Source organism: Lepidochelys kempii, chromosome 2 (assembly GCF_965140285.1).
Source record: "Lepidochelys kempii isolate rLepKem1 chromosome 2, rLepKem1.hap1, whole genome shotgun sequence".
NCBI lineage: Eukaryota > Metazoa > Chordata > Testudines > Cheloniidae > Lepidochelys > Lepidochelys kempii.
In genome coordinates this window covers 97,646,337-97,661,211 of record NC_136381.1, presented here as the reverse complement: position 1 = coordinate 97,661,211, position 14,875 = coordinate 97,646,337, and the positions used below count along the sequence as shown (strand labels likewise).

Below are 14,875 nucleotides of genomic sequence, written 5' to 3'. Positions count from 1 at the left end.
CAGTCTTGATAATTATGGTTAATGTTTCAGACAAAACAATGAGACTGTTCACAGAAATAAAGTTACTCACATTCTAAATGTTTACAAGATCAATTCTTAATGTAATGAACTGTGAACCTAGAACTGCATCCACATAGGTGGACTTCTATGAGCATGCAGAGGCCCAATGAAGTTAACAGAGCTCCACGTGCAGTCAAGGATCAGTAGTAACAGGGACTGAATTCACAGGTTCTGCATAGAGAAATAAATTATTCTGAAAATGTCAGAAAAAATATGGTCTTTGTAGCAGTATCCCAACAAAATCAATACAGAGGAGAAATTATGTTTTTCTTCATGCACTATTCAAAAGCTTTGATAGCTGTTATCTACTAAAATAACCAAAGCAAAACATACAGAATGAAGTTACAAGGAATGATTCATTCAATTTAGGTTGTAGCTACACAGACCATGCAAACACTGATATTTATGTTGCACATGTGTGTCACTGTCCAAGAGACCGAAACAAGTTTGCAAACTGACACCTGAAGGCAACTATAGTCAGAATGTGTTAAAAAGGAAGAGAAAAAAATATATGTACAATATAGCTTCCCAGGTGTGTAGATTACATTCAGATTCTATAATCGGAGGATTTGTATTTTATTTATTTTAATTAGAGCTTATTTTCTCCTATCATACTTTCTGGAAGGACCTGACAGAATTGAACCCCAATCTACTGCTGCAGAGATTTTGTATACAAATACCTACCTACCTACCTGACTGCCTCAGTTCCTGCTGATTAATTATGGCGGCACCTGTGACTCCTCAAATTAACCACAGATTGGCTGTCTTTAGACTCCAGCTAGTCTAGTGTCGGGAAATAGCTGATAGATTCCATCTGATGAAGATGAAATGAAGAAACTACAGTTCTCAGCACTTCTACAACTCCTCCTTCAGTTAAACGCTTCTACTTTTAGAAACAGGAGACAAAAAGAAGAAACACTAAAACAAAGTTTGTCTTTCATTATAAGACACTAGTCTCTCTTCCCAACTTAAAATAAGATGCAGCCATACTTCAATATTTAGTTAACTCCTTCAATAAGTAAATGAAAATAAAGTGGATTTGCTTGTGCCTTTATGAGGACAACAAGCATGTTGCCTTGATAAAAAAGAAAAGTAAAAGATCTTTCATACCCATCTGTATAACACTCAGACGCAAAACTGGAATTTTAAACACAGAAGAAGTAGAAGCTGATAAGAAACATTCCTCAGATTTGTAGAGAGAAATAAAAAGGAGATCCAATCTAGGAATTTTTCCACAAAATGACCAAAAAGATGGCAAGAAAACCTGTTGCCTACCATTATCTAAAAATATTTGTCATCTTAAAGTAAGGCAAAGGTTAAGAAAAGTTATAAACTTGGATAGAGAACCACATCTACTTAAGGATTCAGACCATTGTTTTACTACGTGAAACGAGGTGTTACCCACTGTCTCTAGGTTAATTGAAAACACCAAAAGAGTAGAAACACTAAGGGCTTGTCTACACTTACTGGGGGATCGACTCACGGTGATCGATGCATTGGTGGTCGATTTAGCAGGTCTAGTAAAGACACACTAAATCAACCGCAGATCACTCTCCCGTTGACTCCTGTACTCCACCTGAATGAGAAGCACAAGGGGAGTCGACGGGAAAGTGTCTCCTGTCGACATAGTGCACAAAATTAAACAAACCTACCAAAGGACATAAAAGGCAAGAAGAAGAGATTCTTTAAATACATTAGGAAGTCCCCAACTTAATCAGTAACTGGTTAAAAGACAGGAAACAAAGGGTAGGCATAAATGGTCAGTTTTCAGAATGGAGACAGGTAAATAGCAGTGTCCCCCAGGAATCTGTACTGGGACCAGAGCTGTTCAACGTATTCATAAATGATCTGGAAAAAGGAGTAAATAGTGAGGTGGCAAAGTCTGAGGATGACACAAAATTACTCAAGATAGTTAAGTCCAAAACAGAATGGGAGGAGTTACAAAGGATCTCACAAAACTAGGTGAATGGGCAACGAAATGGAGGATGAAATTCTACGTTGATAAATTCAAAGTAACGCATATTGGAAAACATAATCCCAACTATACATATAAAATGGGGTCTAAATTAGCTGTTGCCACTCAAGAAAGAGATCTTGGAATTATTGTGAATAGTTCTCTGAAAACATCCACTCAATTTGCAGGAGCAGTCAAAAAACTAACAATGTTAGGAACTACTGCAAAAGGGATAGATAAGACAGTAAATATCATAATGCCACTATATAAATCCATGGTACTTTGATATCTGGAAATTGTTAAACAATAAATTTGTAAGCAGCTGAAGGTAAGACAAGAAGTAATGGGACTAATCTGCAGCAGCGGATATTTAGGTAAAATACTGGGGAAAACTTCCTAACTATCCTTATACTTAAGCTCTGGAGTAGGCTTCCAAAAGAGGTTCTGAAATCCCCATCTCTGAAGGTTTTTACAAACCAGCTGGACAAACAACAGTCAGGGATGGTTTAAGTTTACTTGGTTCTGCCTTGGCAAAGGGTTCTGGACTTGATGATTTCTCGAGGACCCTTTCAGCCCTACATTTCTATGATACTATGAAAACTGTGTTAAAAAACACCATAACCATTAAAAATATCACAAAAAATAAGGAAACATAACTAAAGGTTTCAATGCCCCATATATTTCTATTCCTTGTTAAACATCTAATTTAATATAACTGTCTCATTAAATGTATATAATAAAATAACCAAGTTGTGCAACACAGCTATATGAATGATCCATGTAGGAAAACCATTGTGCCTGTGTGGAAAGTTTTATTAACATCCATAGGACTCTGTGAAGACAGATCCTTACAGGGGTCTGCCCAAACAATCAGACTGCAAGATCAGGAGTTTAGCTATACAACAGTAAGGGCTACAGTTAAAATTCATGAATATAGCATAAGGGCCTCAGTGATTTTAACTATGCCATCTTTACATTGCATTAACACATTTTTTTTTTTGCATGCAATAGTCCTACGGGCTCAATCTTGAATAAATCTGTGTGCTTAACTTTAAGCACATGAATAGTCTTAAAGCCACTCAAATGCTTAAAGTTAAGCATGTGCATAAGTCTTAGCAAGATCAGGGTCTAAGACTATAATACAATTGAGGGTGGTAAACTTCAAAATGTGGTCAAGTGCTTTTTCCTGGTGGAGTTACAGCCTTACCCACTACATATTTTTATTTATATATAACCAGTAAAAACTATATGGATCTGAGAACCCCTGATAATATTTTAGTAAAGGGAAATCATGCCTCACCAATCTACTAGAATTCTTTGAGGGGGTCAACAAGCATGTGGACAAGGGGGATCCAGTAGATATAGTGTATTTATATTTTCAGAAAGCCTTTGAGACAATGTCCCTCACCAAAGGCTCTTAAGTAAAGTAAGCAGTCATGGGATAAGAGGGAAGATTCTCTCATGGATTGGTAACTGGTTAAAAGATAGCGTATGAATAAATAGTCAGTTTTCAGAATGGAGAGAGGTAAATAGTGGTGTCCCCCAGGGGTCTGTACTGGGCCCAGTGCTATTTAACATATTCATAAATGATCTGAAAAAAGGGGTAAACAGTGAGGTGGCAAAATCTGGAGACGATACAAAACTACTCAAGATACTTAGTCCCAGGCAGACTACGAAGAGCTACAAAAGGATCTCTCAGAACTGGGTGACTGGGCAACAAAATGGCAGATAGAAAAGGAATACTTCATCGGATGCTCTGATGAAGCGATCTGTAGCTCACGAAAGCTTATGCTCAAATAAATTTGTTAGTCTCTAAGGTGCCACAAGTACTCCTTTTCTTTTTGCGGATACAGACTAACACAGCTGCTACTCTGAAACCTGTCAAAATGGCAGATGAAATTCAAAGTTGATAAATGCAAAGTAATGCACATTGGAAATCATAACCCCAACTATACATATAAAATGATGGGGTCTAAATTAGCTGTTACCGCTCAAGAAAGAGATCTTGGAGTCATTGTGGATAGTTCTCTGAAAAGATCCACACACTGCAGCAGCAGTCAAAAAAGCGAACAGAATGTTGGGAATCATTAAGAAAGGGATAGATAATAAGACAGAAAATATCATATTGCCTCTATACAAATCCCTGGTACGCCCACATCTTCAATACTGTGTGCAGATGTGGTCGCCCCGTCTCAAAAAAGATATATTGGAATCAGAAAAGGTTCAGAAAAGGACAATAAAAATGATTATGGGTATGGAACGGCTTCCATATGAGGAGAGATTAATAAGACTGGGACTTTTCAGCTTGGAAAAGAGACGACTAAAGGGGGATATGATAGAGGTCTATAAAATCATGGAGAAAGTAAATAAGGAAGTGTTATTTACTCCTTCTCATAACACAAGAACTAGGGGCCACCAAATTAAATTAATAGGCAGCAGGTTTAAAACAAAAGGAAGTATTTTTTTACACAACACACAGTCAACCTGTGGAACTCCTTGCCAGAGGATGTTCTGAAGGCCAAGACTATAACAGGGTTCAAAAAATAACTAGATAAATTCATGGAGGATAGGTCAATCAATGGCTATTAGCCAGGATGGGCAGGGCTGGTGACCCTAGCGTCTGTTTGCCAGAAGCTGGGAACGGGTGACAGGGCATGGATCACTTGATGATTACCTGTTCTGTTCATTCCCTCTGGGGCACCTGGCATTGGCCACTGCTGGAAGACAGGATGCTGGGCTATATGGACCTTTGGTCTGACCCAGTATGGCTGTTCTTATGTTATGTTCTTATGTTTAAAATATACAAATATAAAATAAAGAAAACTCCTGCAGTCATCCCTCAACCAACAATGTTCCAGAAATAAGAAAAGAATAAAAGTATTTTAAGGCCTTTATTAGATTAGCACAATTACAAGTACTCCCACTCATGAGATTTAAGCTCTCCCACAAAAACCAGGAAGAAGTGGGAGGCCTTCTAGGGAGCCCTTAAGGTCAACAGATTCAAGCTATTTTGCAACAAAAGGGAAACTGAGTTCCAAACTCAACGGGCTCTCATGATACATATCCTGCCAGGAGCTTTTACATCTAAGGGACACGAGCTCAGCTACTCCCACTGACCACAGCTAAGGCAGTATGGCCTGGAGAGAGAGATATTCTCAGATAGGCAAATCCCATTTTTGGAGTACAATTTTTAAAAAAAACCTCATTCCCCAGTGTGCCTCTTAACAACTATTCATACTCTTGCTGTACCTCAAATCCATTTGACCTAAATGTCACTTTTTCCTTGTTCATCCATCTTGTTGTCCATTCATTCCACCTCTCCTAATTTGACAGATTACTTTTAACAACTGTAAAGTATGTAAAAGACGGATTTCTAATATTGAAAGAGATGGTAAAATCTTGTTAGGGCAGAAAAAAAAAACCACACTCAGCCAAGGAAAGAACTGGCTAATGTCTGTCTTGGAAATATAGCCCTACTCCAGAGCACTTGCCAACGATATCAAGTCTGGAGGGAAGGCTCTCCAGTTAGTGGGAATAAAGCAAGAAAGCAGGCTTCAGAGTTGGACTGCTCTATCAGAAGGATCTTCAGTCTGAGTAACCAGAAAGAGGGTGGGTTTTGATCCTACTCGAGGACTGTGCTTTAGCGTGTGGAAAGTCATCTACTCAACACACTCCTACAAACTTCTATTATTCACATACAACATTAAACATGAACATCACTCAAAGTAATTAAGAATAATTCAATTAGAGAAAAACGAAAAAGTTCAAGTTGCAAAACTAAGTCTGTTTGGAGGATCTCTAGCAGCAGCTTTGTGGGCCGGAACAGCAAACAATGTATAATTTTAAAGAATCAGATCATCTTCAGCTAGTGGTAAAAAAGGTAGTAACTTTGGTTGCATCCTAAACCATAAAATCCATCAGTTGATCTAGATACCTATGCACCGCCACTCTGCCCCCCCCGCTCCCCCAAATAATCACCCTAAGGGCATGGCTACACTGGAAACTTCGAAGTGTTGTTGCGGGAGCACTCCCGCAGCAGTGCTTTCAAGTGCGAGCCTGGTGGCACGCGAGCGCTGGGAGAGAGCTCTCCCAACGCTCCTGATAATCCACCTCCACGAGGGGATTAGCTCCCAGCGCTCGGAGCCTGTTTACACTAGTGCTTTAAAGCGCTCTGATTTGCTGCACTCAGGGGGTGATTTTTCACCCCCTGAGCCAGCAAGTTAGAACACTATAAAATGTAAGTGTAGCCAAGCTCTAAGATGTGAGCATTTACTCCCTATGCAAGCCCTCTGACTGATGAGCTTCTTGCAGCATCATGTGACAAAAAATGGAACTTTAGCTTTTTACTGTGTATTGTGTTGGGGGCAGGAAGAAGATTACACACATACATGGTTTTGATAGTAATATTAGTTTCCAGTGACACTGTCATTTTCCAATGTTTGTATTTTTGTAACAACACTTAGAAAACATACTGAAACATCTATTATTCACACCTGCAACGTCAAAGGCAAAGTGGATCTCATCCAAAATTACTTTATAACAGGTCACAATAAATAACCATCACTGTGACAAGAACATAAACACTGTAATAAACCTGAAGTTTTCTAAAACTGTCTGACCACTACATTTAACAGATTACAGAAACAAAGGAAGTTAAATCAAAATACATAATCTGTATAAAGTTATTAGGGAAGCAATATTCAGAGGGCAGTGTTACAGCAAACAAATCGGTTCACTGTGCATCCCAAACTGGGTGATACTTGGACATTTCACGATTGTTTTTATATTCCTTCAGAGAAAGTTAAATATTGTATCTGTTAAATGGATCAAAAATCCTTACAAAACAAATAACTGAAAATCTAATTTAATTTGCAGGCTCACTCTGTAATAAAAATGTGAAAGCCACTTAGGAACAACTTTTTAGACTTTACATAACAAATGCTTTGCCCATATAGCTATACCAGCAGAGCCTCCTGCTGTAGATGCAGCTTATGCCAACAGGAGTTTTTCTACAGGTACAGTAATACCACCTCCCCAAATGACATTATTTATGCCAACAGAAGCATACTTCTATTGGCATAGTTGTGTCTACATTGGGGTTTTAGCCAGCATAGCTATGTCAGCTGGGGGATGTTGGTTTTATTCACACTGTTGATTGACATAGCTATGCCAACCAAACTTTGTAGTCTAAACCTGGCCTTACATAAAATGTGGCTACATCCTTGCCCTTACATCCTTTAACCAGTTGGCTTGGGTAAAGGGTCAGAAAATGGTGGTGAATGGTTAAGAACCAACAGGAATTTGTAGAGGTGCTGAGCACTCACGAATCCTGTTGAAGTCACCTAGAATTACAGGTGCTCAGCAGCTTTGTAGTGGGGATGAAAACATATCACTCTTATTTAGGTGCTTAAACTTGAATTTAGGAGCCTAACTGCAGGCAGTCAGGTTTGCAACTGTTAGCCTGTTGATTTTGTTGAGTTTCCACCCCACCCCACCACCACCAGTGTAATTCTATCACCTAATAAAAGACAACATAACTGGCAGGAAGAATGCTCTAATCTAACACACAATGGCTAGCAGTGAGTGATGCCCTCCCCAGAAATTTCCAGAAGTTATGTCCTCCCCCTTATCCTGGTGAGAGCAGAGGAATTCTCTTTATTCCCAAAGATAGAACCAGCTGCTGCACAGCACTCTCAGGCTGTTCAGCAGCAGTCAATGGGTCCCTCTTCACAGCAGAAGCAGCACTAGAGAATTGCTTAAAGTCACCTTTTTTTTTTTTTGAGCAAAAATAATGGTATGTAGGAGCATTAAATGTACAAAAGCAAACAATATTGCTGTGTCATGTTTACCTCGGCATTTGTAATGACAGGCAAATAGCAGATCAGCAGCAACTAACAGTGGAGGAATATTTTAAATGACGTTAATTGCATTGAGTTACTTAAAAGCAAGTCTCCCCTCCCTACTCTCTTTTATTGCTCAGGACTGTAAACCTTGCTTCTGCTTTAATTTCACCCCAAATGCCTGAATAGCAATATATGATGTAGTCAGACAAGTTCACCAGTAATGCTAACACAGTCCTAAATCAACCCAGAAAAGCCAGAATCCTGGGTTTAAATTGCATGGAGTTGTATACACTTGTAATCTTTCGGAATGGTGTATAGCCACACAGCCTTTCTAACACTCAGCTGCTCTAGGGATTTCCACCCCTCCATGAAACAAGGTATTTCCATCCAAGTATAATGAACAATTCCATAACAACAGAATTGTGAAAAATACAGCACCTGGAATTCACTGGATTGTAGGCAATTTTGTAAAAATTCTTTAGAACATATGCCATAGAAAAAGAAGGATTTCATGTTACCAGAATAAAGTAATATTTTGGATTACATACTGTACTGAAGGAAAGGGAGGACTTGTGGCACCTTAGAGACTAACCAATTTATTTGAGCATGAGCTTTCGTGAGCTACAGCTCACTTCATCAGATGTTTACCGTGGAAACTGCAGCAGACTTTATATACACACAGAAATCATGAAACAATACCTCCTCCCACCCCACTGTCCTGCTGGTAATAGCTTATCTAAAGTGATCAACAGGTGGGCCATTTCCAGCACAAATCCAGGTTTTCTCACCCTCCACCCCCCCACACAAATTCACCAGCAGGACAGTGGGGTGGGAGGAGGTATTGTTTCATGATTTCTGTGTGTATATAAAGTCTGCTGCAGTTTCCACGGTAAACATCTGATGAAGTGAGCTGTAGCTCACGAAAGCTCATGCTCAAATAAATTGGTTAGTCTCTAAGGTGCCACAAGTCCTCCTTTTCTTTTTGCGAATACAGACTAACACGGCTGTTCCTCTGAATACTGTACTGAGTCTCTTGAAGGCACAATACAGAATGTGCAGACCAGGGAGAGGTGATGGGGAAAAGGTGGCTTTAAATGGCATTGGGTATACATTAGTGATACCGGGGGCTGTTCTAATTCACAGTAATCTCTTGATGTCTAATCCCACAGCCCAGAATCGCCCATATGTGCTATGGCCCTTACTGCAGGGCTTGCAAGAATGCCAGCATAGGTTATGTCTGCACAGAAGTAATTCTCCCCAGGGCCCCTTGCAGCACATTTCTATCCTCTGTATCACTACAGTGACAAATAGGCACCTGATCAAGAGGCATAATCTGTCCCTTTTTTATTTTCCAGAATTTAAGCCTAGTTCTCAGGATTAAATTATTAGATCAGACTGTGCATAATGTGCTGTCTCATGATACATCATGTTGCACCTTTAGTATTATTGCACAGATTGTCCTCTTTTTGCAGCATTGGTGAATCTACACGTAAGGCAGAGTGTATCTATACACCACAAAATCAGAAAAATATTGACAGACTGGAGAGTATAGCAAGACAAGCAACTAAAAGGGGGAAGAAAAAGACTGACGGGACTGATTTATAAATAAAGATTACAAGAACAGGAGCAGAAAACAAATTGGTAGGAATGAAATGTTAGCAGATACCTGAAAAAGCAAGCAGTAAGAGTACTGGGACAAAATTAAACCCAGGATTCACAGTTGCAATATCAGGAAGATGGTTCTAGTAGTAAGCTCTATTAAACTGTGAAATAATCATTCAAATAAAATAGTGGAATTAATCTAGTCACTTACAACTGGACAAAGCACTAGAGACATCTAGTAAGATACTCCCTCAGGTATAGGATTGTATTAGCAAACTTATCTAATAGAATTTAAACATGGAATCTGACATCCACCAATTTTGCAGAAAGCAAAATCCTAAAAATACAGCACTTAGTATGTGTTCTATGCATTTTCAAAATTATAGCTCTGATCTCATGCTTGGATATGCACAGGTAGATCCCTATACGCACAGGGAGACCCCACTGATTTCAATTAGACTGAATTATAAGGGTTTGACTAAGTGGATCCAACAGCAGGATCAGGGTGTAAGATACTGAAACATACAGAGATAGCATCAAAAACACTTAAGTCTGAAAATTTTGTCTGCTACTGTTAAAAGTTAAGACATAGTATTAGAGAAATATTTTGCTATTTCCCCCCTTTCTTTATTTTCTCTGTTTGACAACCACTTTGTGTATAGGCAGATTTCACTCTTTGTGGGTCTTTCATACACAGCAACAGGGAAGAAAGACTTTTAAAAAGTGTGACTGTAAAAACACCAAAATGCCAGGGAAACGAAGTAGGTGAGATAACCTAATTTATTCAGTTAACAAAATAAAGTTGTCTCTGACATTTTAAGCTTCCTTTAAGAAATCCAAAACTATGGGGAAAATGAGGTTATACTGATTTTGGATGTTTTTATCAAAATTAAGCTGTTAAAAATTCTAATGTGTTTTTTTTTAAAATTCCCATCACTTGTCCAATTTACTTAGTTAAAAGTTTCAATTCAAACATTCCAATTACTGTGAGAGAGAATATGAAACCAGTGATAAGAATGGCCCCAATACCCTGCTCTCTACCTGCAGTTAAATTGGATGCATATGTTTTTGAATGGCATAAAGCTGCCTTATTTAAACATGGTTAATGAATATTCCAATATAAACACTAGACATAACTTGTCCTACTCATAATTTTACTATGCGCTCTAAAATATAACCATATGTCATTTGTCACCTGAAATTACTTACATGACATATGCCCAAGTTTTCTTTTAAGGATCTTTATTGCCTGATGCTACTATAAATTTGTTGAGCTTTGTTACTGAAACTGCAGCCCTCGGTGAGTAACAACTCAAATATGTCTTCTGATGTTTGCTATATATTCCCGGACACACACACACACAGCCTACCAAGCCTACATTAAAATGGAAATCAGTTGAGATTACCTCTCAGTAATTTAAGGGTAAGAATCATTACAGGAATGTCGCAATTATTTCAAACAAACAATATAAACCCAGGAAATTCAAAGTTCAGGTTAAACTTAAAAGAAACCCAAACATGTTGCTGTATGGAAATGTACAGTTAAGACCCCCAAAATAATCTCAACTCTGCCCTGTGATCATCATGCCACAGCCATACAATTATGATCAATGCATTTTAGTGTTTGTGGTCCTGGATTACATTAAACTGATTTTTAGATTCCCTCCCCCACCATGTGGTTTGAGGTGTGCTTGAACTGCTCCCTCTAGCACTACTGCCTCAGGACCATAGTGCAGCAAAGCAGCACCACCAGAGGAGCTGAAACAGACATCTGCACACACAGACTGGGAGTCTTCACCCTCCCCTTCCATCCCACCACTCTCCTCCTCTGCACTCCTCCCCTTCCACTCAGACACCTGAAAGCAGCACTGTGGGGAGAGAAGGAAAATGGCAGGGGCTATAAACAGGAATGTCTCTGCACTTCTACCTCAGTTTCCCCAGCAGTGCTGCCCCCAGTGGAATCAACACAACAGTGCCATGAGGAGCCTTTCAAATACTGATGCACTGGATAACCATAGAAATTTAAAGGAGCAGTGATAGCTGGGACCAAGTAATCTATCTATGATCATTCTTAACATGAGTTCAATCTCTTTTATGCCACTGTCTCATTGCACAAGCACAACTGTAGCATGCAAATTAGTTATAGAGGAAGGATGATTGGTTGAGTGACCTCAGCTGTCAGTCTGGCTCTGTCTATAACAATTAGAAATAATAACTTAGTAAATTTGCAATTTAATTTATTTAAATGTAGCCTTTACACAGAATTGAAATGAGTGAACTATATGGAAAATTTGAAGAGTGCATATTCTGCTAAGATAATTCAGGACAAAAAAAAGGTTTGCTGCTAAGGGTTGAGCTACACTGGGAACTTACAACAGCATAGCTATGGATCTCAAGGGTGTGAAAAATCCACGTCCCCTGAGGAACGCAGCTGTGCTGTCCTAACTCCCAGTGTAGACAGAGCTACGTCAACAGAAGAATTCTTCCATTGACAGAGGTACAGCCTTTCGGGAAAGTGGATTAACTACAATGAAAGGAGACCCTCCCCTCCCCATCACTATAGTGAGCGTCTCAACCTATTTACCACTGTGGGCCGAAAAGGCGGCCCACAATGTGTGATGTGGGCCGCATCCAATACTACCTGTATGGCCTGAGGATGTCACATGGGCTAGAGCTGTGGGCTGACTGGGCCACAAGCAGCCCACGGGCCACAGATTGAGAACCACTGGTCTACCGTAAAATACTACAGCAGTGTCACTGTAGCATTTTAAGAGTAAACATACCCTAAGTGCTAAACTTCTTCAAAGGCTCACTTAATTTGAACTCTAAAATAAATCTTAGTTTAATTCTCAGAAATCATTGTATGGGGAGTGTTTGCTGTGTACTGCATATCTTAAAGAGGCTGAATACCTGCTTTAAGGGAAAACAACTAAATTTTGACTATGGAACTGTGACCATACTTCCACAATTTTATTATGAAATATGTAATAGGAAACAAGGAACCTCATTAGTGAATTGCGTAAGAGAAACTAAACATTTTAAAAAGCATTATGAAAGTTAAAGCAGATATCTTTTGTTTTAACTCATAATTTGCCTTCAGTTTATCAAACATAAATGCATATTTTCTTGTGTAATTGCTTTACTAAAAATTATCTATTAAAAAATTAATGACTACTTGTACTTATTCTCCAACAATCTTCCAGAAAAATTTAAGACCCCTAGCCAAGCAAAATAAATTATTTAATGACCACTATGAAGCTTCCACATGATCTATACAATCTAAGGACATGTTTATTAATATGAACCAACAGTACTACCACTCTTCAACTCTCCAGAAGAGGTGTACACATAGTGTTGTACAACTACCTCTGGGCTATAACTCCCTAAGAAGCAGGGAGGCATGGTAGGGGGCATATGTATGTGATTTGGGGCAACATAAGTGGAAACATATTTGACAGCTAGAAAAGAGGTGTTGAGGCAGGTTAGTGGAAAAGATGCAGAGTAACTGGAAGTCTGGTAGTGACACTTTGCCAGATGCAAGTGAAGTGTTTACAGCTGCCGTCCACCTCACCCAGACAGTGTGATCTGCTCTGCACCAGTGTTTGCATCCCAGAATCATGGAAGCCCAATTTAAATTTTAAAACCAAAAATAATGGAATCACAGAAGCTCAACTAGGAGCTTCCCAGCTTAAAGCTCCAACAACTTTGGCAGCTTTGTTGATTTTTGGCAACTTTGGTGTTTTGTTTTGTTTTTAAGTAATCAACTAACCAGAGGCAAAGACTAGGCTGTAGTTTGTCTGTTTCTGATGGAGAAAAAAACTGTTTGGGGTGAGAAGGCTGGGGTGCATGGGTGGGTCCAGCTGTTTCAAAATCTCTCCTCTCCCTCTCTCACACAGCAGCATATTATTTCTGCCCCTACTTACTCCTGGGTGAGAGAAGATTTATCAGATTTATATAATGCAATAATAACAGTGTGACATTTAGATTTTAACCTTCTCCTGAGCCTCAGAGGCAGAGGCCAAAGGGGTTAACCACAACACTAGCACTGGGCACCTGGCCTGCAGGGAACTTGGTTGGAGAGCGACTCTGCCAGCTCTCTTATTTCTGAGAGCGGGAAGGGGGCTACACATGGGGGAAATCCAGCTGCCTGCTGCCCTCAGCACTGGGATTTGGAGAGGGAGGTGGGCAGAGGGAGACCCCTTCCTGCACCGGCCTTTGTGGGGTTGGGTTTTTTTTGTTGTTGTCAAACTCAGATCCAGCCCCCCCCCCCCCCGGCCCGGAATTTTGAGGGGGTCACGGACAGACCCAGCCCCCTTCCTGCTCTGGGATTTGGGGGCGGGGGTATCTCTGCGGCCCTGTCCCGGGCGCCGCTCGCTCCCCGGCAGGCCGCGCCGCGGCCCCGGTCCCTCCGCGAGGCCTGGCGCCGCCGCTGGTGCGGGGAGGGAAGCGAACAAAGGCAGAGCGCGGCCCGGGCCGCAGCCCGCAGGGGCCGGGGCGGAGGTGCCCGCTGCCAGGGGAGCTCACCCAGCCCAGGCCGCCGCGTCCCGTTGCTGCTCCAGGCCGCTGCCGGCACCGCGGCCCAGCTTCGCGGGCGGCACCGGGGCCGGGCCGACCCCCCACCACCGCGGCTGCTCCCCGGCCGGGCCGCGCAGCGGGACTCACCGAGAAGGAGCCGCCGTCGCTGCGGGCCCGGCTCCGACTCCACCAGGCTCCCTCGCCGCCGCCTCCCTGCTCCTGCTGCCGCCGCTTCCTCCTCCCCCTCCTTCCTCCTCCTCCTCCTCCTCCCCCCGGGCCTCGGAGGGGCGTAAGGGGGCAGCCAGCCCGCAGCACCCGCCACCAGCAGCCACAGCGACGGGACCGGCCGGCTCGGCCACACGCACGGCTCGGCCGCCGCCTCCGGCTCAGCCCTGCCAGCCGCTCATCTCAGCCCTGCCTCCTCCCGGCTGCCCTGCCCTCCGCCAGCCACCCGCCTGCCCTCACCGCCCTGCGGGGGAGGAGGCCGTCAAGCCCCTTCCCTGGCCCGCCTGGCCCCCTCTCTCCGCTCGCTGGCGCTCGGCTCACTCACTCCGTTCCACTTCTTCCATGCCCCTTGCTGGCCGCTCTCTGCCCTTGGGTTTCCTCCCTCCCTCTGCAGCTCCCGCAGCAGGAGAAACCGCAGCAGCGTCGCCAAATCGTCCCTCACGGAGCATGATGCCAGAGCAGCGACAGAAAGGGCCAGGGCTGGCCGAGGATGCACATGGCTGCGTTGGGATATTCACAGGGGGGACCGAAAGTGAACAGCAGAAGTGCAGCTTGTATCCCCCACTAGAACATTCCTCATTTGCACTTGTTCATTAAGGGAAGTCCTTTTGTTATCCAGTAACTTCCTTTCCTCCTCCATGGTCCACTTTTGGAACCCTCGCCTTTGTATAAGTTT

At 41.9% G+C, this 14,875-nt stretch overlaps 1 protein-coding gene across 9 annotated transcripts in view; it reads right to left on the bottom strand.

The window, feature by feature from the left end:
• SOCS6 (suppressor of cytokine signaling 6) overlaps positions 1 to 14,601 on the bottom strand; it is a 31,071-nt gene extending 16,470 nt beyond the window's left edge. For 5 of the 9 annotated variants that reach the window (XM_073331734.2, XM_078851583.1, XM_073331730.2 and 2 more), the window contains exon 1: positions 14,122 to 14,467. The gene's annotated coding sequence lies outside the window, so the exon portion shown is untranslated. Of the gene's footprint in view, positions 1 to 13,983; positions 14,077 to 14,121; positions 14,468 to 14,524 lie in introns of those variants that run through there. The other 4 variants (XM_073331740.2, XM_073331737.2, XM_073331741.1 and 1 more) reach the window with 4 other exon arrangements.
• Positions 14,602 to 14,875: the final 274 nt, after the last annotated feature.